General features: G+C 42.4%; 1 protein-coding gene and 1 pseudogene across 2 annotated transcripts in view; one reads left to right on the forward strand and one right to left on the reverse strand.

The window, feature by feature from the left end:
• The window catches only part of PELI2 (pellino E3 ubiquitin protein ligase family member 2), a 556,167-nt gene that overhangs the window by 483,868 nt on the left and 46,145 nt on the right, over window positions 1–26,154 (reverse strand). The window lies entirely within an intron of this gene.
• Window positions 993–6,346, forward strand: LOC113909961 (annotated as a pseudogene).

A 26,154-nucleotide genomic window follows, 5' to 3' on the forward strand; every position in this document is an offset into this window, starting at 1 on the left:
ATCGATGTGTTTTTTAAATTCAATTCTACTACATTTATTGAGTGCTTCTTATATGCCAGACACAAAACAGAGACAATCCCTGCCCTCATAGAGCTTACATTATGGGGGGGAGAATCATACCAAAATAATAATTATAATATCATATTAGAATATCGTAATAAACGTGTGAAAAAGAGCAGATTTGGGGGATTGCAGATGCTGGAGGAGGCCCCTGAGTCGCCTCCAGAACACATTTGTACATCTCTCCCTCTCTCTCACTAAATGCCTATTTGTGTCCCAGGTGCTGTCCTAATGCCCTGTGGGGTTCCGGATGCCTGACAGCAGCGGTAACACTGGATCCCCGTGTGACCGCCCTCGTCAGGTTACTGAGCATCTTTTCCACCATGGGTAGCGAGCGGACCAGTAGACAGCAACTCTCACTCTGTGATACTCCACCTTCCCCCAGGCCAGGCTCCCTTCCTCCCTGAAATCCAGAGCTCAGAAGAGCAAAGAAGTTCCCTTCCCCTCATCTCTTCTCATTAGAGCAGCTGGGGGGATGCCATCACCCCCAGCCAAGTGGGGCAGTGCCCAGCTCTAACCCCTGCAGGCCCTCTTCACCCTGCCCTCACACTTTCCACATTGATCAATGACCTGCAGAGTTTCTTGCGCCAGATATTTCGAGGCATAGTATCTGCCTTGGTCTGAAGCTTCCTGGAGCCTGGTGAGGCTTCCCCTAGCCTCCACATCCTGCCACTTCAGGAATCACTGTCTGCTTTGGCTCTCCTGCCGCTACTGTTGCTGTTTCTAAAACACTGAACTTTTTTTCCAATCCTACATTTATTCTTATAAATATAACTAGAAACACTTTCCTCCCAGGTAACCTCACCATCTCAAACATCAAACAAGATTTATTAGGCCATAAGAATCCACACCTCTGAGTAGGGATGGTGCCTATAGAAAATCCAGTTTTGGCCGCGCCGGCCAGGCCAGGTCGCGGTGGCCAGCACCGAGCCCAGGACTGCCACCCACCGGTGGTGGCAGGCTTCGGGGAAGAGGGGCCAGGGCCCGCTGGACCCCACCCACGTCTCCAGTTCAAACTGGAGAAGGAGAACAACGGCATCCAACAGAAGACTTTGGACGTTGGAGAGTGAATTGGAGGACGTACCTGGAGAAATGGATGCTAGAAGAAAACACTGGAAGGAGAATATGTTTGCTCCTTTCTTCAGTGCACAGGATGTTCTAGATGAGGCTTCTCAACCTGAATCTTCTTCTGAACAAATGACTTTAGATAAGGCCAGTAGAATAGAAGGAATTTATAATTTGTCTAGTAGAAAGTTTCAAGAAGAAAATAAATTTAAGAGGAAAGAATTTATTTCTCAACTAAATGAGAAAGAATAAGAACCAAATTTAAAAGAGAGAAAGATAAACATTTCAAAAAACGAAGCAGACACAAATTGTCTCCTGTGACTCATCTAATTTGGATGTAGTGACCGAAGAAAGCTTTAACAGCACAGAAGACCATTCTACCTGGAGTACAAAGGAATTACCAATCCTACCACGACCAGACATAAAGGAGAAATTTACCGATGGAATGTCTCCAAAACTTCGCCTGAATCTTTTGAATGAAGAACTGGAAAAACTTAACATGAAATGCAGGAAAATAGAAGAGGAATTAGAAAATGCTGAAAAAGAACTTTTGAACTCCAAAAAAGAAGTCTCCGCAAAACCCCTCAAGTTTCAGGAAACAGGGGGAGAAACTTCGAAGAAAGACAGGGAGCTTCAAGCTTTAAGAAATGACCTATCCGAAAGGACACTATATCCTACTTAAAGGGTCTATCCAACAAGAAGATCTAACAATTGTAAATATCTATGCCCCGAACATGGGAGCAGCCAATTATATAAGGCAATTAATAACAAAAGCAAAGAAACACATTGACAACAATACAATAATAGTGGGGGACTTTAACACCCCCCTGACTGAAATGGACAGATCATCTAAGCAAAAGATCAACAAGGAAATAAAGACTTTAAATGACACAATGGACCAAATGGACTTCACAGACATATTCAGAACATTCCATCCCAAAGCAACGGAATACACATTCTTCTCTAGTGCCCATGGAACATTCTCCAGAATTGATCACATCCTAGGTCACAAATCAGGTCTCAACCGGTACCAAAAGATTGGGATTATTCCCTGCATATTTTCAGACCACAATGCTTTGAAACTAGAACTCAATCACAAGAGGAAAGTCGGAAAGAACTCAAATACATGGAGGCTAAAGAGCATCCTACTAAAGAATGAATGGGTCAACCAGGAAATTAAAGAAGAATTAAAAAAATTCATGGAAACCAATGAAAATGAAAACACAACTGTCCAAAATCTTTGGGATACAGCAAAGGCAGTCCTGAGAGGAAAGTATATAGCAATACAAGCCTTTCTCAAGAAACAAGAAAGGTCTCAAATACACAATCTAACCCTATACCTAAAGGAGCTGGAGAAAGAACAGCAAATAAAGCCTAAACCCAGCAGGAGAAGAGACATAATAAAGATCAGAGCAGAAATCAATGAAATAGAAACCAAAAGAACAGTAGAACAGATCAACGAAACTAGGAGCTGGTTCTTTGAAAGAATTAACAAGATTGATAAACCCCTGGCCAGACTGATCAAAAAGAAAAGAGAAATGACCCAAATCAACAAAATCATGAATGAAAGAGGAGAGATCACAACCAACACCAAAGAAATACAAACAATTATAAGAACATATTATGAGCAACTCTAGGCCAGCAAATTAGATAACCTGGAAGAAATGGGTGCATTCCTAGAGATGTATCAACTACCAAAACTGAACCAGGAAGAAATAGAAAACCTGAACAGGGGCGCCTGGGTGGCTCAGTTGGTTAAGCGACTGCCTTCGGCTCAGGTCATGATCCTGGAGTCCCGGGATCGAGTCCCACATCGGACTACCTGCTCAGCAGGGAGTCTGCTTCTCCCTCTGACCCTCACCCCTCTCATGCTCTCTCTCTCTCTCTCAAATAAATAAATAAAATCTTTAAAAAAAAAAAAAAAAAGAAAACCTGAACAGACCTATAACCACTAAGGAAATTGAAGCAGTCATCAAAAATCTCCCAAGAAATAAAAGCCCAGGGCCAGATGGCTTCCCAGGGGAATTCTATCAGACATTTAAAGAAGAATTAATACCTATTCTCCTGAAACTGTTCCAAAAAATAGAAATGGAAGGAAAACTTCCAAATTCATTTTATGAGGCCACAATTACCTTGATCCCAAAACCAGACAAAGATCCCATCAAAAAGGAGAATTACAGACCAATATCCTTGATGAACATGGATGCAAAAATTCTCAACAAAATACTAGCCAATAGGATCCAACAGTACATTAAAAGGATTATTCACCACGACCAAGTGGGATTTATCCCTGGGCCGCAAGGCTGGTTCAACATCCGCAAATCAATCAACGTGATACAATACATTAACAAAAGAAAGAACAAGAATCATATGATCCTCTCAATAGATGCAGAAAAAGCATTTGACAAAGTACAGCATCCTTTCTTGATCAAAACTCTTCAGAGTATAGGGATAGAGGGTACATACCTCAATATCATAAAAGCCATTTACGAAAAACCTACAGCGAATATCATTCTCAATGGGGAAAAGCTGAGAGCTTTTCCCCTAAGGTCAGGAACGCGGCAGGGATGTCCACTCTCACCACTGCTATTCAACATAGTATTAGAAGTCCTAGCCACAGCAATCAGACAACAAAAAGAAATCAAAGGCATCCAAATCGGCAAAGAGGAAGTCAAACTCTCACTCTTTGCAGATGATATGATACTTTATGTGGAAAACCCAAAAGACTCCACCCCAAAACTGCTAGAACTCATACAGGAATTCAGTCAAGTAGCAGGCTATAAAATCAATGCACAGAAATCAGTGGCATTCCTATACACCAACAACAAGACAGAAGAGAGACAAATCAAGGAGTCGATCCCATTCACAATTGCACCCAAAACCATAAGATACCTAGGAATAAATTTAACCAAAGAGGCAAAGGATCTGTACTCAGAAAACTATAAAATACTCAGGAAAGAAATTGAAGAAGACACAAAGAAATGGAAAAACGTTCCATGCTCATGGATTGGAAGAACCAACATTGTGAAGATGTCAATGCTACCTAGAGCAATCTACACATTCAATGCAATCCCCATCAAAATACCATCCACTTTTTTCAAAGAAATGGAACAAATAATCCTAAAATTTGTATGGAACCAGAAGAGACCCCGAATAGCCAGAGGAATATTGAAAAAGAAAAGCAAAGCTGGCGGCATCACAATTCCGGACTTCCAGCTCTATTACAAAGCTGTCATCATCAAGACAGTATGGTACTGGCACAAAAACAGACACATAGATCAATGGAACAGAATCGAGAGCCCAGAAATGGACCCTCAACTCTATGGTCAACTCATCTTTGACAAAGCAGGAAAGAATGTCCAGTGGAAAAAAGACAGTCTCTTCAACAAATGGTGTTGGGAAAATTGGACAGCCACATGCAGAAGAATGAAACTGGACCATTTCCTTACACCACACACAAAAATAGACTCCAAATGGTTGAAAGACCTAAACGTGAGACAGGAGTCCATCCAAATCCTAAAGGAGAACACAGGTAGAAACCTCTTCGACCTCAGCCGCAGCAACTTCTTCCTAGAAACATCACCAAAGGCACAGGAAGCCAGGGCAAAAATGAACTATTGGGATTTCATCAAGATAAAAAGCTTTTGCACAGCAAAAGAAACAGTCCACAAAACCAAAAGGCAACTGACAGAATGGGAGAAGATATTTACAAACGACATATCAGATAAAGGGCTCGTATCCAAAATCTATAAAGAACTTATCAAACTCAACACCCAAAGAACAAATAATCCAATCAAGAAATGGGCAGAAGACATGAACAGACATTTTTCCAAAGAAGACATCCAAATGGCCAACAGACACATGAAAAAGTGCTCAACATCGCTCGGCATCAGGGAAATCCAATCAAAACTTCAATGAGATACCACCTCACACCAGTCAGAATGGCTAAAATTAACAAGTCAGGGAATGACAGATGTTGGCGGGGATGTGGAGAAAGGGGACCCCTCCTACACTGTTGGTGGGAATGCAAGCTGGTGCAACCCCTCTGGAAAACAGTATGGAGGTTCCTCAAACAGTTGAAATTAGAGCTACCATTCGATCCAGCAATTGCACGACTGGGTATTTACCCCAAAGATACAAATGTAGGGACCCGAAGGGGTACGTGCACCCCAATGTTTATAGCAGCAATGTCCACAGTAGCCAAACTGTGGAAAGAGCCAAGATGTCCATCGACAGATGAATGGATAAAGAAGAGGTGGTATATATATACAATGGAATATTATGCAGCCATCAAAGGAATGAGATCTTGCCATTTGCAACGACGTGGATGGAACTGGAGGTTGTTATGCTGAGTGAAATAAGTCAATCAGAGAAAGACATGTATCATATGACCTCACTGATATGAGGAATTCTTAATCTCAGGAACAAAATGAGGGTTGCTGGAGTGGTCGGGGGTGGGAGGGATGGGGTGGCTGGGTGATGGACATTGGGGAAGATATGTGCTACGGTGAGCGCTGTGAATTGTGTAAGACTGTTGAATCACAGATCTGTACTTCTGAAACAAATAACGCAACATATTTTAAGAAAAAAGAAAAAGAAGAGATAGCAGGAGAGGAAGAATGAAGGGGAGTAAGTCAGAGGGGGAGACCGAACCAGGAGAGATGATGGACTCTGAAAAACAAACTGAGGTTTCTGGAGGGGAGGAGGGTGGGGGGATGGGTTAGCCTGGTGATGGGTATTGAGGAGGGCACGTTCTGCATGGAGCACTGGGTGTTATGAACAAACAATGAATCATGGAACAGTACACCAAAACAAATTATGTAATATATGGTGATTAACATAACAATAAAAAATTAAAAAAAAAAAAAGAAATGACCTATCCGAGAAAGTGACAAACGTCCAGAACCTAACCGAAGAGCTCCAGCAAGCCAAAGAACTCATCCACAGGCTGAGCCTAGAGAACTGAGATTTAAAAGAGGCCGTTAGGAAACTCAAGCGTCAGACAGAGATCAGAAACGCACTCCTGAAGGAAGAGATGAAACTGTATTATGAGCTAGAGATGGAAAAGATCCGCGGGGAGCTGGACGCCATCAAGAATGAGCTGAGAGCCGAGAAGACCCTGCAAGCAAGAAATAACAGGGCCCTGGGGTTGCTTAGGAAACACTTTGCTTCGGTGACGTCATCAAGCACCCTGGACAGCTTGACGGAGGATTTTTTTTAAAACTCAAAAAAATAAAAAACAAAAAAGCCTTTCATGAGGCAAATCATGGAGCCAAATCAATGTTTCTCATGCTTTCTTTGTGTGCTGCTTAAAATGTGGGCAATGGGAAGTAGGTGTTCATTTGGGTGGAATCAGGCTATCCATAAAAGTATGTAAGCATTAACTTCAAAGCTTCTGTTTTCTCCTTCTCGGGACGATATCACAAGAGTCCAAATGGAAATGAAGCTTCAGAAATCTCTTCTTTATATATATCTGTTTCACTCAAAAACATGTAGTGATTCACCAAATCATTTATGAATACAAATCAACAGCCATTTTGTGATCTTGTGAGCAATATGTCCTTGGCACATGAATATTCTTCCATCTGTGTTCATTGATGTTAACAATAAAAATCTTGTTTGTGTGTATAAGCACAAAAAAAAAGAAAATCCAGTTTTGTTCCACCAAGAAATACACTCTTTCTTCCACCAGCAGTACATGCTGCTATATATATATATATATATATATAATTAATATACATATACATATATATAATCACATTTTTCAAATAGCTTTTTCTTATTATAAAAATACTACATAAAAAAAATAATAGCACATGTCCTTAGAGAGAAAATAGAAAATACAAAAAGGAAAAGCAAAGTCACCCCCTATAGTGAGGAGTCTCTAAGATGACCCCCAGTGATCCTTCCTCTGGATAGTCATGTCCTTGTGAAATCCCTTCCATTTGCCTGTGGACTAGACCTAGTGACTCACATCTAGTGAACAGAATATAGAAAAGTCATGGATATCACTTCTGAGATTAGGTGTGCAAAAAAGAGCACAGCAGGCCTGAGACTGTTACCTTAGAAAGCCCTGCTTATAAGGTTGTCCCTTGGCTGGTGTCTGGGAACTTGTATTTCAAGAGTTTTCCCACCATTCCCTGATAAGAAGGGCTCACTGTACCTAAACTGTTTGGGCAAACAATATGGCTTAAGCTGAGTACCAGTCCTCCCTCTGGGAGTCAGGAATTTTGATACATACTGGGCAGAGGGTACCTATATGACCAGCTCCTACTCACATCCCTGGGCACTGAATTGTTAATGAGCATCCCTGGTAAACAACACTTCACACATGTTGTCACAACTCACTGCTGGGGGAATTCAGTGTGCCCTAATGACTCCACTGGGAGAGGACTCTTGGAAGCTCATACCTGGTTTCCTCCAGACTTCACCTCATGCACTTTTTCCCTTTGCTGATTTTGCTGTGCATCCTTTCACTGTAATAAATCATAGTCCGTATGCTATGACTATATAGAATATGACTATGTGCTGAGCCCTGTGAGCCCTCCTAGAGAATCATCAGACCTGGGGGTGGGTTTTGGGGACCCCTGACACATTTGGCTACCAAAAGACTATGACTTCTCTCTTTCTCTTTCTCCCTCTCTTGCACATCCTTCTCCAATTGGGCCTTGAGATGACCAAGGCCCTCCTATCACCTGGACCATAGTCTCATGAGGGACACTGAACCAGAGAATACCCAATTAAGCTGCATCTGGATTCCTGACCCAAAGAAATGTGAGATATTAAGTGTTTATTGTTTTAAGCTAAGTTTTAGGGTAATCTGTTACACAGCAATAGATAACTATTCTTCACCTAAAGATCATTATTGTTTATATTTTAGGGTATATCGCCTCGAGGGTTTTTCTACACCCATATATATATTCTAAATATCTATATATTCTAGTAGAAATTGAACTCTTTTTTTTAAGCACTACTGCTAAAAAGCAAAGGCAGAAGTACAATGTTTCCTTTTATTACTATAAGAAATGTTTACATTCCAGAAGGACAGCTGGTATTTCTTTTTGAGCCAAATTGTCCCTTTAGTTTGGGAAGTATGGGGAACAGGGAGAAGGGTCTCTTTGGTGGCCTTTTGGTCACGCAATTTATAAGAGCCCATTCTGAAATGGGGAGGCTTCAGACACTAAGTTAAATCACTAAGCATAATAATGTAAATGTTATTATCCTCAGTGTGGGTGGAATTAATTTGTACACATTATGTTTCCTTTTAGGAAAACAGTTTTCCCCTCTCCAGAGTCTTAGAGGGACTGGTGGCAGAAATTCCTGGAAGGGGACATAAACTTAAGAACACTCTTGAGAGAGGAGTAAAAGATGGTCCTTGCAAAATGGTTACCAGTAGGAGAAAAAGGAGAAACACAACCAGTGGATGACAGACACATGGATACATGGGTGAGACTGACTCAAGTGTAAGTTTTCTGGGAGCAAACATACCAATTTTAAACATCCAATTTTAATCTTTCCCTTTTTGCTTTGCCATTCCCATATATTATACCTAAGCATTCGGGAAAATTGTACTGAGTATCACAGCTTAGTATGACCTGTGTTTGGGGCATTACAGGAAACCAATTGTTGTCCATGATTCTGCAAAGCTTCATAAGGAGAAAGATAATTAACCCAGAGAAGATGGCTTCAAGAGAGCAATAGGTGACCTGCAAAGGGGCGAAATGCCAGAGAAGGTGATGAGAGAAAGAGCAGGGGAATCTTCTAGAAGAAAGAACCTCTCGCAGTCAAGCTGAATGGGGGCTTGAGCCACAGGATATGAATATTAAAGGCAGGGGTAGCCTCTTGAGGCTAGAGGAAGCTGGAAAATCAAAGTCACACACATTTTTTTTATAACAAATTATAATCAAACTGAACATACTGTTTATAGCCTGCTTAATTCACTTAGCAATATGTCGTATCTTAAAAATTCATCTACAATGCAATTCGTACTAGCCTCTAAGTATTTTATCACACGGGAAAGCCATACTTTGTTTTACCAATTTCCTCCTATTGGACATGCAGGTCATTTCTAAATTTTTATCACTATTATAAACAATGCTGCAATGAACATATCTGTATTAAATCTTTGTCCAAAACTGTAATGATATCTTTAGAACACACTGCTAAGAATGGAATTGTTAGATCAAAGGATACACACATTTTATGAGGCTTTGATCCATTTTTCCAAATTGCTTTCCAGAAACATTATACCATTCCAAATTCCTGCCAACAGGAGATGAAAGCATAATTGGCTCCACCACTTAGCCAAAACTGAGTATTATCATTTTATTATTTTTACATGATACACATGCGTGTTCTGACACTTGCTTGACTATTGATATGGCTGAAAATTACCTTTTTGTCTGGTTCTTATGTGCAAGTCAAGTATAAATAAGAAATGTCATTCTAGACAGCCCTTAGAACTACTGAAGCAGACAAAAAAGAAAGCCATATAACCAGTGGTCACACACTGCTCACCTCACTAGCCATCTCAGACATGGTTCTGAAAGGTTCTAGTGACTACAAAAGCTCATTCCTTTTGCATTTAACATTTGCAACTTATACATACCCAATTTTTTTTTAAAAAGTTTCTTTTGCCAAAAAAAGCAAGCTAAAAAGGGATGAAACCTATATGTCTTAGAGAACTGAAAAAAAGAAAAGAAAATTATTTTCTAGTTAAGGAAGTGACCAGTGCTATTGGCAAACGGGGAAACACTGTTCGCAAAACCTGGTTTTTGTAACAAAAGAATCAGAATGGAAAACACTCCATTTTTATTTCATTGTCCCATCTGAGATTGTGCCCTCTGCTCTTCTGCCATGTTCAATCACTGTGAAAACTTACCCACTAACAGTTCTGGGGAGAAAGAGAGGGATTGCAGGATTTTAGCATGCCCTCATTTACTAATGATTTTCATTCTTTGTATAGGAAATGTAGACTGTGCTCAAATACAAAATGTCAATAACTTGAGAACTTTTATTTTTTTTAAAGATTTTATTTATTCATTTGAGACACGGATAGAGAGAGAGAGAGAGAGAGCATGAGCAGGGAGAGAGGCAGAGGGGGAAGGAGAAGCAGGCTCCCCACTGAGCCAGGAGCCTGATGTGGGGCTCGATCCCAGGACCCTGGGATCATGAGCTGAGCCGAAGGCAGACACTTAATGACTGAGGCACCCAGGCGCCCTAACTTGAGAACTTTTAAATAACAAGTCAATTCTGCAAAAATGTATCGAACAAATATTAAGTGTCTAGTTGAAATAGAGAAGGGGAGATGAGGGTGACCAAGAGTGAGGACTGGCTGCATCCTCAAGGAGCTTCCCAGCTAGCGTGGGGTCAAGACACACACACACACACACACACACACACACACACACACACAACCAACAACACCTACCCTAGCAGAGAAGCTGAACAGCGTTGTGAGAAACCACAGAGAGCACAGGAGGGAATGACAGAGTGCCTGAAAGTCAAGACAGACTCAGGGAGGAGAGAGGATCAACCCCACCCTGGAGAGAAGAGAAGGGCTGCAGAAGAGGAGAGTGGACCACGAGGAGAGGCACTGACAATGGGGAAGACAGCCAGAGCCAAGGAATGAAGTGTGTAATGGATGCACAGGGCAGAGGCTGCGCTGGCATAGAGGGATACAGGATACAGGAGACAAGGCTGAAATGAAGGTTGAAGGCTATAGCTCATATGATTCTGACTCTGTGACATTTTGGAAAAAGCAAAACTATGGCGACAGTAAAAAGAGCAGTGGCTGCCAGGACTTGGCAGGAGTGAGGGATGACTAAGTGAAGCACAGAGGATTTTAAAGCAGTGAGCTGACTCTGTACCACCAAAATCGTGGATACACACCATTAGACACTTGTCCCAACCCACAGAGTGTACACCACCAAGTGTGAACTCTAAGGTAAACTACGGACGTCGGGTGATTAGGATGTGTCAGTGTAGTTTCATCAGTTGTAACAAATGTACCACCCTGGTGGGGGGTGTTGGTAAGGGGATACTATGCATGTGTGGAGGCAGAGTAGGGAAGAAATCTGTTACTTCTCAGTTTTGCTGTGAACCTAAAACTGCTCTAAAAAAATAAAATCTTCAAAAACAAACAAACAAACAAGGTAGGGGCTGTAAAGTGAAGGTCTTGTATGCAGTGCTAAGGAAAAGGAACCTGACTCTGAAGACCACTGTTCTCCAAACTCTTGATCACACACTCCATTCACTGAAAAACTCTCTGAGCACACACCCTAATACAGGTATATGCATGTATTTACTTATAAAGTATATACCTGATCTACTATATTAATGCATCATACCATACACACACACACATATTTATGCACATATAAGATGAAATATACAGGAAAATACAAACTAAAGAGCATGAGATTATATTATTCAAATGTCTTACAGGTTGTGATAGCTTCATACTAGCAGAAACACATCCTCAAAACACAATGTACATTTACTTCAAAATTGCATGTAAAATTTAAATTTCAAAGAGTCTTTCTTGATAACTTTGAATTTGTTTAGCTACTTCTTGCCAGCGTTCCTCAGAGGACCGGTAAGATAATGACCTCATTTTTTGATGTTTAGTTGGAGACTCCAGTGGTACATCCACAAGGAAATGTCTAAAAGAGAAGTAATAATATGGATCTAGAGCAGTGTACTAAGCTCAAGAGTGTCCCTCCAAAATTCACGTTCACCTGGAACCTCAGTATGGGACCTTATTTGGAAATGCAGTCTTTTTCTTTTAACTTAAATTCAATTAGCCAACGTATAGTACATCATTAGTTTCAGATGTAGAGTTCAGTAATTCATCAGTTGCATATAACACCCAGTGCTCATCACACCATGTGCCCTCCTTAATGCCCATCACCCAGTCACCCCATCCTCCCACCCCCCCTCACCTAAAGCAACCCTCACTTTGTTTCCCAGATTTAAGAGTCTCTCACGGTTTGTCTCTCTGATTTCTTTCCATTCCATTTTCCCTCCCTTCCCGTATATGGGAATATGGTCTTTGCAGATATATTTATCAAGTTAAGGTGAGGTCACACGAGGTTAAGGTGGGCCCTCATCCAATGTCTGGTGTCCTGACAAAAAGACGGAACTCTGGACACAACACATAAAGAGGTGAAGACCATGTGAAGACAGAGGCAGAAATAGGAGTGATGCAGGTACAAACCAAGAAACACCAAGGACTGCCAGCAAGCACCAAAAGCTAGAAGAAGCGAGGAAGGATTTCTCCCCTGGAGCCTTCAGAGAAAGCATGAGCTTGCTGACATTTGATTTCAGACTTCTGGACCCCAGAATAGTTAACAAGGAACCTCCTTGGTTTTAAACTGCCTAGTTTGTGGTGCTTTGTTACGAGAGCCCTTGGAAACTATACAAACAGATTCCTCATTAGGGATCAATGTAAGAGCTGGAACTGTAGGAGGTGCGCAGCCATCCTTCTTGAAGACTCAGAGGAGGGAAGAATGATCTAAACAGAATGAGGGCAAAGAGAATGTGAGAAGCAAGCTGAGCAGCCAGAGGGGGACACTGGATGAGAGATCAGGAAAAGGGAAGGACCTTTTGGTTCAAAGACAATGTGTGCAGAATGGAGGAGAGATGGCTGGGTAGGTGGCAAGAGGGAGGGCAGTTCTTCGAAGGAGAATTTTTTTTAATTTTATTTATTTGAGAGAAAGAGAGAGAGCATGAGCAGGGGGAGGGGCAGAGGCAGAGGGAGAAGCAGACTCCCTGCTGAGCAGGGAGCCCAACAGAGGGGCTCCATCCCAGGACCCCGGGATCATGACCTGAGCTGAAGCCAGACATTCAACCAACTGAGCCACCCAGGTGCCCCAAAGCAGGAGAATTTTGAAGAAGGTTGGGATAGTCAGTGGAGACAGATGTCCCCAAAATACTGAACAAGATGGGAAATGAGAGAAATATTTACAAGACAGGTGATCAATGAACATTTTTGACCCCATAATCCAAAGAAAAGAAACTTTGAATACCAAAAAGGTCACGTGGCCCCACCAACATCCATTAGAAAGTTACCAAGTCCAAGATACTTTAAGTGAAAAGATTAAGTTCCAGGACAGTATAGAGAAAATCAGAGAGAACGTACACCAAACTATTAAAATGGTGTTCACTGGAGAGACTTTCACATCCTGCCTCACATATCCGGAAGTGTTTGCACCTTTTTTTACAATAAGCATTTAATAATTTTAAGCAGAGAAAGAGACTAAAAAAGTAACAGGACACAAACCAACACGTGCAATATCTCACCTTCAAAAGATAGCATACCTCTGATGTGAGTATCTGGATAAAAGATCTTAAAAAGATGCCAAATGCTACAAGTGTTTGATCCAGAAATGTTTTACCTCCCTTTTTCTGTATATTTTACCCTTTTCTCTTCTACTTTATTCTCTTAATTTGAGCAAATATAATTTTCTCTAAAAATAAGGTCACTGACATTACTGTGTAAGAATAAAGGCCTATTCTCTGGGTACTTTTCCTCTGCCCTTAGGTCAGCATCACCAAATGGACAAACAAGTACTAAACTGAAGTTCAACCTTGATGTTAATACTTCACCTCTGTTAAAGCTCTTAATTTATTCCAAAAGGACCCAAGCAAGGCAAAAATATATCCATGAAGGAGCACTTGGGTGGCTCAGTCAGGTAAGCATCTGACTCTTGGTTTCAGCTCAGGTCATGATCTCAACCAAAGTCATGTGATCAAACCCCATGTGGGGCTCCATGTTGGGTATGGAGACTGCTGGAGACTCCCTCTCCCCCATCCCCCACTCATGCTCGCTCTCTCAAATAAATAAATAAACCTTTTAAAATATATATGTATCCTTGTAACACAAGCACATTCTGGTTATTGCCACTCTAGCAAAGGTCACCCTATAATTATATGACCTCTAACTGTGCCGGAGAGGCAAAAAAATATCCTGGCTCTCGTTCCTGCACTCACACTTCCACTTAGCTTCTTCTCTCCCTATAGTATTTTGAAATATTTCTCTCCTACCCCCTCGGAACATGAGCTAATTTTGTACCAACAATTATATTTTCTGCAGTTTGTTTAGTTTTTTCCTTACTGGCAAATCTTGCACACATACAAGCATAAATATCTCTGTTTCTCCAACTACATTCAATTCTTTTTATTTTTTTAACTTTTTTTTATTTTGTTATGTTAATCACCATACATGACATCATTAGTTTTTTCAATTCTTTTTATTACATCCAATTTTCTTCCCAAAGGAAACTATGCTTAACTAAAGGCAGTAGCTACATCTTTATTACTTTCGGGCCTATTTTCATAGGAGATTGTACAAATGTTTCTCAAAGTATTTTGCCTCCCTAAGAGAAGGCCTCACACAAGAGGTGAACAAGCTGGAGGAAGGAAGTGTCTGGAAAGATGATGAGCCCTCAGCTTAAGAGGTGGTGCAGGATAGCAGAGCAGCGTCCCATACAGCTCCAGTTTAAGATGGAGCTTCATCTCTTCTTTGTCATTGCTAAAATAGATTGTTAACTGCTAAAATAGGTGTATTTTCTTCTAACATGCTTTTCTGGGGGAAAAAAAAAATCTCATACTACCTCCTATCATGCCCTGAGAAAGGAACAACATCATCTCTTGTGGTATTCTTGCCAAAATTAATAACCCGAATTTAATCATGAGGAAACACCAGACCAGACATAACCAAACTGGTGGACATTCTACAAAACAACTTTTTTTTTTTTTTTTTGCACTCTTCAAAAGCCTCAGTCATGAAAGATAGACAGACTGAGGAACTGTTTTATGTTCAAGGAGGCTAAGGAAATACAACTAACTATGCTATGGGATCCTGGACCGGATCCTAGACCAGAGAAAGGGCAGCCATGGGACAGTCAGAGAAATCTGAATGATTTAATTTGAAACTGAATTTGAATATAATTCTACAGAATTAATCTGTAGCAATAATAGTATCATATCAGTGTTAATGTCCTGGTTTTGATCATTTGACTATAGTTTTTAAGAGGTTAATATTTGAAGGTGCTGAGTGAAGGGTGTAGGGAATCTTTGTACTATTTTGTCAACTTCTTTTGTAAGCCTGAAATTATATCAAAATAAAAAGTTTTAAAAAATGAATGATGTAAATATTTATTAAGTGAGGGGTGACGGTGTTCCTGCTCCATTCCCTTTTCCTTCCTCAATGTACCACGTTTCGTTGGCTGTCCCCTGGCTTCTCAGGACCACGTTCTGGTCTCCTAAACAGGATTCCCAGGCTTGGAACCTCCTCATCCTATTGCTCATCAGAAGGACTCTATGCCAGTCCCATTCCTCAAAGACCTGTGAGGCTGACAGGGGCTAATCTGATAAACCAGTCTGAGACGGAGTGTTAGCACTGAGTCAGGGCTCTCTGCACCCATCTTTTGAGGTAACTTTGCCTTTCAGGCAAAGGTGAGAACCTCATGGGAACTTCATACATTTTGTAGAAACAAAGAAGTGATATTTGAACAAAGAGCAGGTGGCTCCCCAAACTATACGAAAGGCAATAACAATCAGAATTTTCAAGGAGAGCCTGAGACAGGGAGTGCTCACACCTGGCGATGAATCAGAATCACCTGGGGAGCTTTTAAAGCTTCTGATTCCTACCGTCACACTAGGCTATTGCGTGAGAAGCGCCTTGAATGGGCTCAAGAAATCTCTGTTTTTACAATTCACCTGAAGATTCTATAATCAATAGCCCAAAGAGAGACGGCTCTAATCCACAGGAACAGGATTATCCTAGGGTTTCCTCAGGACAGAACAGACTCAGAGAAAGGAGGTGAGGGAAATTATGGAAGAAAGATCACAGGAAACAGATTCCACACCATGTTTTGAGTGTCCTGTGTGAGCCAGGCCTGAGATGCATCCTGTGCTGGTCTCAGGGAAGCCTCACAAAATCTTGGTGGGGGAGGAGGTGGCAAGTCCTGTGCCCATTTTATAGACGGCAAAAATGAGGATACAGCAGATGTCAGCAACTTTAAGCTTAAAGTCTCTAAATTAAAGGTTTTTTGTTTTGTAGCTCTTGTTTTTACCTGCCCAAGTACCTCATTTAAGAAGGAACGAAGAATTAAAGCTGTAAGGATCCTTTTACTACCCTGCAAGTGCTGTGGAGAACAAGACCGGCTGGGAGATGCTCCTCTTCTTCCCAGGGACACTGCCCCACAATCCCACACTCTCACTGGCACCAGCAACTCCTGAGCGCTCCCACACATATGGCCTGAGTGCTAGGAAGACCACTCTCCCAGGCCTCCTCCTGGCCTGGCCTGGCCTGGAGAGGGGCTGGTGGGAGGGCAGAGCCTGGGGAGGTGCTGGTGGGAAGGGGGTGGGCTCTGGCAGGCCCCATCCTGCAGCTTCTTGTTAAGCCTGGCATGGAGTGTCTGGCCCAAATCTTCACGACTTGTTGCTTAGCTTCTTGTTGTAGACTTGGGCCTTAGCCACCATTCAAGACCACAGCACAAGTCCCATCCTATAAATGAACGAATGAATGAATGAACTTTAGCATCTGACAAAACTAGGTTCAAATCCTGGCTCCTCTACCGATTACGTAAGTTGTTTAACTTTTCTAACTATAAATTGTTATTCCTTCTGTCTTGGCTTCTAGGAAACCCTGAGCTAAATTTATGGCCACTTCTAACCACTCTACTTGTGTGGTGTGCGTTTCTGGGTGGCTTATTATTCCTTCCATGCGTTGCCTTCATTCCACCTCTCTGCATCAAGTCTTCATTGTTTTCCTTTTGACTTGGAAGTGCTTTTGTTAACTCCCTCAAATCCGTCAAAGAGCAGCAGGGAACAAATAAACTTAACTTCTCTGAGACTGTGTCTCCTCATCTAGAAAATATGATAATAACTCCTCCTTCACAGGATGGCAGGGAGGACAGATTAAGTCAGCCTGCCTAAGGGCCCAGTGGAAGGCCTGCAGCAGGGCAGGAAGGGGCTCGCCAGGTACTGGATCCCTCCCCACCAACCTTGCTCCCTGCGCCAAGCCTAAGGACCTCAGAACTCAGATCACATTTCACAAAGAAACATTTCTAACTGACTACTTTTGCCCAGAAGAGACCACTGGGGTATGAGTTTGCTGGACCACACTGGGCCAGTCATCCCTGAAGGAAAGGCACCAGTGGGAAAGGGGCATGGGGGAGGAGAGGGCAACGCTGGGGCTGCGGAGTTAGGGCAAGCCCCACGTGAGGATACAATTTCCCAGGAGAGATCTCCCCATTGAATCAAGCCAAAAAAGTTGTCACAAATCTTACTTCCTCTTGTTTATTGACGGGGCCCCCCACCCCGTTTGCAATAATAGTTAACCTTTTTTACCATCAACCTATGGGCACAAGGCCCAAAATTTCTTCCACTACAGGTCACAAGGCCCTGTAAAGCATGTTGCCCTGGAATTCTCAGAGCTGGCCCTCGAGTTCTTTCTGGAAAGTGTCCTGGTAACAATGTAGAGGGAAGTGGTGGGAAAGAATTTCTTCCGGGTTTTGCTTATAAGTAAATTGGGGCCGTACTGAGGGGGAGAGGTGGGCAGGAGGGAGCAGAGGAAACAGAATGCCGCCTTCGGTCCTGTGCCTGCAGAATGGTTTGGGAGTCAGAAGATTTCCGACTTCCTTTTCTCATAAAGCTGCACAAAGCTTTGAGATGAAAACATTCCTTCCTCTCCACAGCTCTGAGCTAAGGGATATTGTCTTAAAACACAGTGGCCCAGACGTCACCCATGAGGCCCTTCCATCACACCCAACCATGTCAGTAGTCATCCCAGCTTCAGGAAAAGCCTGAATAAACAGGTGGATCAAGCCTCCTGGTGACAGGAAAGCTTTATAGGTTTTTCATTAGGCTTGTTTAGGGAGGGAGTGGTAAGGTAGACTTTCTTTCATCCACAATGGAGCTAAAATCTTTCCCTTTGTGATGTCGTCTTCTTACTCTTACAATGTGACAGATACAAGCTAGAGGGGGTGTCCGTGACGTGGGCAACGAGAGGCCCCCAGAGACGTGATGCAGACGGCAGTGGTTTTCCCATACGTCACCAAGGCCCGTCTGGGCTTCGTGGTAGAAAAACATTCCTCACATTTAAAGAACTATCACTTAATCATGTCAGCATACTGAGGCTTTGTAAATGTGTAGGGTCAGTTCTGGGCAATTCTAAACTGTCTCGACATGGAAAGTAAGCCGAAACACGTGCTAGCCCTGAACACCGGCCATCCAGGGAACAACCTTAGAGGAGCACACTCCCTGTAACTGACAGAAGAGAATTCTCAGGCAGACATGGGCTATAACACCAACGGGGGTCCTGGTGACATTATAAAACTTAAGACTGGGCTCAAATGGCTTGTGGAGTCAGCAGAAGGGCCACGGAGCATTATGGTCTGTCATTCAAAGCCCAGCAAGGCGGCGGTTTGTTATTGCCCTTAGCCACAGGGGGCCCAACAGCTGAGGTTTTTAAAAATCACATTCACCTAGGCCTTCTATTTTGCACATAATCTTTTTAGCACTTGGCATTTTTAAAACCACTGAGACAGTTTAGCATTCCCATGGGCCCTGCTTTCAAGTCTGGGAAACTTAAATGCTAAAGAGAGCTAGCCATTTCATTGGGCTTAAATCCTAACCTCCAAATCCTAGTTCTGGGCCTAGAGCATGAGAAGCTCTGAGTCCCTGGAGAAATCCAAGAGCAATGAACAAAAGCCAAGGGCAAGCTTATAGGATAGGAAAGGCCACCTGCAAAAGGGATACTGCATCACTATGAAGGAAGCGGAGACAAACTCATCCAGCGGATGTACACATGCTACTGATGCAAAGAAGAAAGTGTGGCCAGGGCTCTTGGTCCCAAGCAGGTGGCTGATGGAGTCAGAAAGTCTTTTAAGACAGACTGGGAAATACTTTCTGGAGCCGCTGAAGCTAGAACCCCAGAGTCCAGAAACTGTGCATGCCACCTTTTCAAGACTCTTATGAGTCCATGGTTGAGGATTTTAGCCTATAGTTCTCTGCCTACAAGGGGAAGACAGAGCCCTAAAAAAAAAAAAAAAAAAGTCATAGCAATAGCCAAAAGGAGAAATAACCAAATAAATGTTCACCAACAGATGAATGGATAAACAACATACGGCCTATCCATATAGTGGAATATCTGGTCATTAAAAAGGAAGGAAGTGATACACACTACAATGTAGATGAATCTTGAAAAAAATTTACACTAAGAAGCCAAACACAAAAGGCTACATATTTTATGATTCCTTTTATATGAGATGTCCAGAAGAGGTAAATGCACAGACTCAGAAAGCAGATTAGTGGTTGCCAGGGGCTGGGGCGTGAGGGGCAGAAGGGAGACTGAGGAGTGACCGCTGGGGAAAAGGTAAGGAGGTTTCTGTTTGGGGGATGGAAATGTTTTGAGACTCGACAGAAGTAATGGTTGTACAATATTATGAATGTATAAATGCCACCGAATTGTTCACCTTAAAGTGGATTTCACCTTAACTTTTTTTTAAGATTTTATTTATTTATTTATTTTTAAAGATTTTATTTATTTGACAGAGAGAGACACAGCGAGAGAGGGAACACAAGCAGGGGGAGTGGGAGAGGGAGAGGCAGGCTTCCCGCTGAGCAGGGAGCCCGATGTGGGGCTCGATCCCAGGACCCTGGGATCATGACCTGAGCCGAAGGCAGAGGCTTAACCAACTGAGCCACCCAGGGGCCCCTGGATTTCACCTTAATTTTTAACAAAGTCATAGCCTCACTCAAACGGATGCTCTCCATGCTCATGTAGCGGGTAGAGAGATGGACAGTGGAAGCAGGACAATTAAAGCAACTGTTGACCCTTAAATGCATCAGAGGGCAGACTGCTGGGAAAAGGGGAGCTCAGGACAAATTTCCCAGGCTCTGCAGTCCAGCAGAGGGCCTGGGCATAGCCCATGAAAAGATTTTAGTAGGTCTGCCCTCACTGGGGAAGGGCTTGAGAAAATATATTCTTGCCAAAATACAGACCCTTTCTTGGTGGCCCAGCCAAAGAAGAGGTGTCAATCACCTAGGACAGTTTTGCTCAGTAGAGACCTCATTTGCATAACATCACTGAAGACAGAGAAAGACCATGCACTGGTTGGAGCAGAGCCCACAGCTTCAGGTGAAGCTCAAATTCATGATGTGGAGGGCAGAGCACTGCGTGAATTGGTCCTCTCCCCTTATACAATAGCCCACAACTCAGTAGAGCCAGCTTCCTCCGACCCAACCCACATCTTCTCTTACCGGGATAGACATGAGCCACGTGTCAGGTGCCTCTTTCTCCCTGTCACCCCCCCAAGCCATGAGCACCTATCAGAAAGCAACACAGAACAGCAGTGTTGACCAAAAAATTTATTACAATAACTTCAAAATAATTCTGTCATAGGGTGCTTTATGATCTTTATATAACACCTATTAGTGACTTTTTTTAAAAAACATGTTAGGCAGAAAATGTCATGCTCATCTTCTTGGAAAGATACTTTCCATTTAAATAAAAAGTTGGAATAGATAGACTCAGTTACTTTAAGAGGAGAATGTTACATAACATTTATAGCTCTAAAAGGTATTTTAAATATTTATAAATTTTGACATATACATAGTCCCAAAATGTCTAAAATGAGCAAACGGACTTTTCTATGTGTTCTCTATGGCCAAGTCTAGGAAAAAATGCTTAAATAATGAATATAAATGTTTGAAAAATCAATTTTATGACTCCACTAGACTAAATTTCACAAATGATTAGAGTTACTTAACGATCCTCATGAGTATGGAGTTTTGTAACTATCCAGTGTTATTGCTTCTTAGATTTCTATCTGAGGGCTTTCCCAGTATTTGCCAGTTGAGTGGCCATGGTTTTCTACTGCTATTTATAGGGAGGAAGCAGGCAGATGCAAAAGTGGATGGACTGATGATGATAATGACAGTGATGATTTTTTAATTTTTTATGTTCTTAGAAGTTTCTAGTTTGTGCCCTTTTTTCTCACTTGCTTTTCTTAGATTATTATTATTATTTTCTAACATTGAAAGAATAAAAGTTCTCTTTAGACGGAATTAAATGCTAAATGCAAACAAGAAAATAGGGTAGCTGAGGCCATCATGTTCAGGTCAACCCAGCCAGTTTACCTCACATGGCAGACACTACCGACCACTGTTATGGGTTGAATTCTGTCCCCCTCCCCCACCCCCGCACCAAAATTCATATGCTCAAGTCCTAGACCTTAGCATGTCAGAAAGTGACCTTATTTGGGAATAGGGTCATCATAGATGTAATTAATTAAGATGAGGCCATATTGAAGTAGGGTGGGTCCCTAATCCGCTATGACTAGTGTCCTTATAAAAAGGGGAAATTTGGACAAAGACACACACAGGGAAAACAGGATGTGAAGATGAAAGCAGAGATCGGGATGATGCTCTTACAAGCTGAGGAATGCCTACGATTGCTAACAAACTACCAGAAGCTATGGGAAAGGCATGGAACAGATTCTTCCTCACAGACTTCAGACCCACCCTACCAACACCTTGATCTCAGACTTCTAGTCTCCAGAATTGCAAGACAATAATTTTTGATTATTTAAGTTACCCAGTTTGTGATACTTTGTTATAACAGCTTTAGAAACCTATTACAAGGTTTCTAAAAGAGGTGAGAGAGACGTTGGAAGAGGAGACAGACGGACAAGGGAAGGGGGAAAGAGAGAGAAAATACCCTTTTCTTCCCTCTTGGAACCCTGTTGTGTGGAACAAAACCTCAGAACTGTGATGACCATCTTGTGATCTCAACAAAAAGGCCAAAAGAATTGAAGAATCACCAACCAGAGGATTGATCTGCTGAACAAACTCTAAAACTGCAAACCACCAACTCCTCGTTAAGAGTAAGTTCTCCTTTGCCTTCAGCCACTCTTAGCCTAGTTGACTGGCGATCTGCAGACTAAGGCAGACTACCCAATATGCCCTGACATCACGTATCCCACAGGCTTTGAAAGGACATCCCATGACTTCTCTTCAGGCTGTGCACACTGAGTGTCCTAAGGAGCAAGAGAATCAGAGCCGGGAAAACTAGAGAGAATTCTCAGTCTCTGCGTGCTGTGGCTAACATTTGAGATTTTAAAATGTATTCTTCGGTGGCTACATCTTTATTGTGCTGCGACTTCTGCTTCTATTCACTAGTGCACACATTTATGCTATTATAGGAAGTATAACTCTCATTTAATGAGACCCAACAAAGTTGGCCTGCTACAGAATGCCTTCTTTGTTCCTACGGTGGCCAGGAGAAGGTGAAGAGCATCCCTCGCTTTTGAGTGTGAAGCTGACACTGTCCTGCTGAGTCTACTTAGGAGGCTTTTGTGCATAGTTACTTCCTCTATCACTTTACCAACACCCCTCTCAGTAAACAGCATCAGTTGTTGCTAAAAACTGCCCGCTTGATGCATCCCTGGGGTTTTGCTATTTATTTATTTTATGACTATGTCAGACTAATGTTCAACTTTCAGGTGAGTATCAGCTCTGGCTTCATCCTTTGGGAAATCTAGTTTGATTCTAGGTTGTGTCCCTGGAATGCCCCTCAAGGAGTTTATAATTCATGGAGGGAAAAACATCTACAAGATATGGAGTATATGTTATATACCCTGAGCTGTGCTAAGAAATTTAAATTCATCCTCTCATTTATACACCTACGCACATATGACTACCTTCATTCAATGTCTTGTGCAAACACATTGCACCGGTGCCTAGAAAGGTGACCTAGACCAGACTAATTAAGCACAAGGCACCCTGGCCACCAGTAAATTTGTACAATCCCAAAGTAAAACAAAAATGGGTGTGATCCAATGATGCTGTTCTCAGGTAGCTCCCAAGGAATAGCAAGAATCTGATCTGCAGCATAGTGGACTCGGCAATGGTCAGGAAGTGGAAGACTAGGAAGTGGCACCTAGACAGACTGTCTGAGCCACAGCTCGAGAGAAAGGGAGTCATCATGGAGGATCCTCAGAGGAGGCTATGAGCACAGATGAAAACAGGAAGGAGGCTAAGCTGATCAGAAGAAACGTTTCCTCTAAAGCTCTGAAATGCCATATCCCCCACAGCAGTTTCTTTCTCCAGTGGGTGAGGTCCAAAGGTAACCTGCATCCAAATCCATTAGGAGGTGGGAATTTTGCAGGCTTCCTCTGACCTCCAAATCATAACTTGAGGCTGGTGCCGGAATGACTCTGTTAATGAGCTGTCTTGGTGAACCTCATGCAGGCTAAATTGACAGTCACTGCCCCCAGACAAGGTACCAAGCACCAAGCCAAACATGTATTCATTCAACGAACATTTACTGTACACCTCCAACATGTTAGGCCCAGTGCTGGGAGGTGAGTAAACTACCCTCATTACCATGAGCAATAAGAAAGAGAATCATGAATACATCTATTTCTGGAATATCCTATATTTCCAAGGTCACCAAAGCATCCATGAAAAACTATTCTACTAATTATGGCTTAATTGACAGACGAACCGGGAACCTCCTGGGCTCAAATTTGAACACTGAAGAGGTCTGAATAAGTAGCTCTGGAGGGCTATTCTAAGCCTCATTAGAAGATGTCCCTGCTGCAAAGAGTTTTGTCTCTTTTTCTCTCTCCTATAAAAGTGTGAAAACAAAGAATATCAAGGAAATGCAATTGGGAAAATTAGACTGCTTAAAAAAATCATTTGCAGAAATGAACAAAAACAAAAGGTATTCTGTGACTGAGTCTGCCCCTGTATTCTAAAATCCCTACCCACTTGCCTTCTGATTTCTTCATCAAAAGTAATTTTGCAAGGTAAGGACAGAGTCAGCCTCACTATAAATGGTTCTGGTGTCAGCCTTGGATAGCACACTCCAGCAAACAAGAAGCATTCAGGCAGGCACGAATGAATCCCATGAGGCAGCCTTCACAGTTGGGAACAAGTCTGACTAATCTAGTAAAAAGAAATATCTAACCCAAAACATATGCATTTAGATATAACTCTATAAAGCCAATGCTAATTAATCCTCCTGCTCATATAAAATGGCAAAGGAATTAACAATATTGCCAAGTCTCAAAAAGTCTTTTAATTGCACTGCAATTCTTTCCAAACAGCAAGCATCTGCACCATATGTGGCCGCAACCCTACACCAACACGGATTTGCCCTTCACGCAAAGAACTTGGCACTCGGCCTCACAATGGTGTTTTGTTGAAGCTTGGTACACATCCCTCCCCCACAAACTTCTCAGAAACCAGCAAGGTAAGTTCCTGTTTACCTTTGTAAAAGATCAACTACTGAACACTGAAAGTACCCCCAAGTCCTTCCTGGGAAGTTATTTGTGTTTGTTTTTCATGCTAGGAAAGGAATTGATTTAAATTAAAATTGTGGGCTGTGGGCACCTTGCTTCCATTTGGGAAAGGTCACTAAGTACATTCTTGATTTAGAATAAAATAGGTTTTCCTTTTGATTCAAAGGCTGAAAATGAAAAGCAAGGGAAAGTAGGGTTCCCTTTAAATACAAATTCTGGGATAGAATCCTGAGCCTGATGGATGAATAGCGCTGGGGCAGTGCTTAGCCCACAGCCACCGAGAGTGAAGAGAGCTCCCAAGAAGCCCCCAATCCCTAACTACCACCCCTACTCAGGCAAAGGGGTTGGAGATGTTACTGGGATATGAGTTCCAGGGGCATCCTGGTTCCAGCCTATCTTAACCCTGATGCTGGATTTTCCATCTTCCCCAGCTGAGAGCCTCCAGATGGTTCCCAGCTCCCAGAGACAGGATTATTCCACTGGAGGACTAGAAGCCAAATCTTTCTGGGAGGCCCCAGATGAAAAAGCCCTGACTCATGATCACATAACCTCTGCGAATTTCCAGGTTAATTGACAGAATAAGCAGTTATTGAACACAAACTACATGTAAGGCAGTGCTGTTCTGGGGGCTCTGGGAGGCATGAATGAATCAATGATTCTGTTCTCAGGCAACTTAAATTTGGGGGATGAGAGAGGAGAGAAAAAGGCAAGTGAAATAAATATATAGTATCACTAGGTTGGGGGTAGGAGGGTGGTGCTGATGATACCTGAGCTTTCCAAGTGATTCATTATATTTGGATGTTTTCTCAACAGTATCAAGGCCTCTGGACTTTTTTCCTAGAACAAAGAACTAGTTAGGAGCCCCTCAAGGCTTTTGGACTCCATGTTCTGCAGTGATGATTCTGTTTGAAAACATACAGGGCTAAAGTTCACAAAACTGGAATGTTCAGACCACCACCATGGAGTTTATCTGGGGGGCACTAAGTAGACTAAACTGAATCTACTGTCTTCTTCAATCTCCCTCCCCTACCATTATTTCCCTGGGCCGACCCAGACCATCTTGTATAATAAATTAAAGGGGAAAACCAGGGGCGCCTGGGTGGCTCAGTCAGTTAAGCATCTGCCTTCGGCTCAGGTCATGATCCTAAGGTCCTGGGATCGAGCCCCACATCGGGCTCCCTGCTCAGCGGGAAGGCTGCTTCCCCCTCTCCCTCTGCCTGCCACTCTGCCTACTTGTGCTCTCTCTGTCAAAGAAATAAAATCTTTAAAAAATAATAAATAAAAATAAAGGAGAAAACCAGGTTAAATCCTTGTCTCAGTCAAAGCCACCATGTACAGCTCTGTTCAATTCAGTCTGTGTGAAGGGTGACCCTGGAGCTGTACGAGACACAACCCGGAATCTGAACACACATCCCCCAAATAGTCAGCTGGCTCTTGGGCCATTCTTGATTATGGTCTCCATAAATTGGTCTTGTAGAGTTACTTAGCTCCCAGCAGCTGAGGGAATCCTTAACGTGCAGGTATTCCGACAAGAAGAACAGCTATAGGATCATCTCAAATGTCCAGACCTGAACTATCCTTAGGGGCAGTAGCTGAAGTAGGCCTGCTGGAATTTTCTCAGACTACCTTGAGTTAAATTCTTTGAATTATTCCATTCTTCTGAGACTTCTTCCTTGATCTTCTTAGCTAAAGTAGCTCCCTCTGTTTTTCG

This window comes from Zalophus californianus, chromosome 6 (genome assembly GCF_009762305.2).
Source record: "Zalophus californianus isolate mZalCal1 chromosome 6, mZalCal1.pri.v2, whole genome shotgun sequence".
Lineage (NCBI taxonomy): Eukaryota > Metazoa > Chordata > Mammalia > Carnivora > Otariidae > Zalophus > Zalophus californianus.